At 53.1% G+C, this 828-nt stretch overlaps 1 protein-coding gene across 1 annotated transcript in view; it reads right to left on the bottom strand.

Annotated features, from left to right (window-relative positions):
* Positions 1-828, bottom strand: part of CELSR1 (cadherin EGF LAG seven-pass G-type receptor 1) — a gene marked incomplete at its 3' end in the record, with an annotated part of 131,659 nt that overhangs the window by 24,457 nt on the left and 106,374 nt on the right. The window lies entirely within an intron of this gene.

Here is an 828-nt window from a genome sequence, read left to right as displayed (position 1 = left end):
CACATGCCGGCCGGTCAGGGCTGGGCCACCCTGCCTACAGGCGCCCAGGAGCCCGGCCCACCTGCTGCCCAAAACAGGCCTCGAAGGTGCCGGGCGCTCTGGGACACAAAGGAGGTTTCTACTATTTCCTGTCTTAATGCTCTTTTCTGAGCCAGCTAATTGTGAGGTCCCACCTTGTTCTGAGCTGAGCCTAGGTTAGATATGACATCTGCTAAGTCCTCAACACTCCACCAACATGATCTAAATAAGTACATTACTTACCTTCAATGATTTGTTGTGGGAGGCAATATGAGTATACACGCAATCATTAAAGAATAGACTTGTGGTAGATAATATGATACTTCTCTGGACCCACAAGGGGCTTGTATAAATTAGGCAAATGTATCATCCATTTGAGCAATGCTCATTGTGGGCCTACACTGAACCAGGGAGTGTGGGTGGAACAAGGCAGTATTTGAGAGGGAGTCAGGAACCTATATGAAAGAGTATATTGGGTGCCCAGTCCAAAGGGCAAAGAGAGGTGCAAAACCAAGCAATGAATCTAAAAACTGAATGGGTAGAAAGTCTTTGGAAGAACAAGTTGCCCGACAGTGAGCTGTCCCAGACGAGGACTGTGATGTGACAGACCCACGTCCCAGGCCTCCGTCCGCACGCTGCAGCCTACGCAGGGTGCGGGCCGGACAGGCAAGCCGCGCTGGCGGCAGGAGCTCCACTCTCCTCACACGCTGCTTCTGTTCCCACCTGTTCTGGTTCACCGGCTGCTCTGAGGATCCCAGGGAGCTGGGGACCCCGTGTCCCCAGAACCGTCACGCAGAGCCGCAGCCGATC

The sequence above is a fragment of the Myotis davidii genome, unplaced genomic scaffold (genome assembly GCF_000327345.1).
Source record: "Myotis davidii unplaced genomic scaffold, ASM32734v1 scaffold67, whole genome shotgun sequence".
Classification (NCBI taxonomy): domain Eukaryota; kingdom Metazoa; phylum Chordata; class Mammalia; order Chiroptera; family Vespertilionidae; genus Myotis; species Myotis davidii.
Note: the sequence above shows the minus strand (reverse complement) of the source record. Positions and strands in the feature narration are given on the sequence as shown.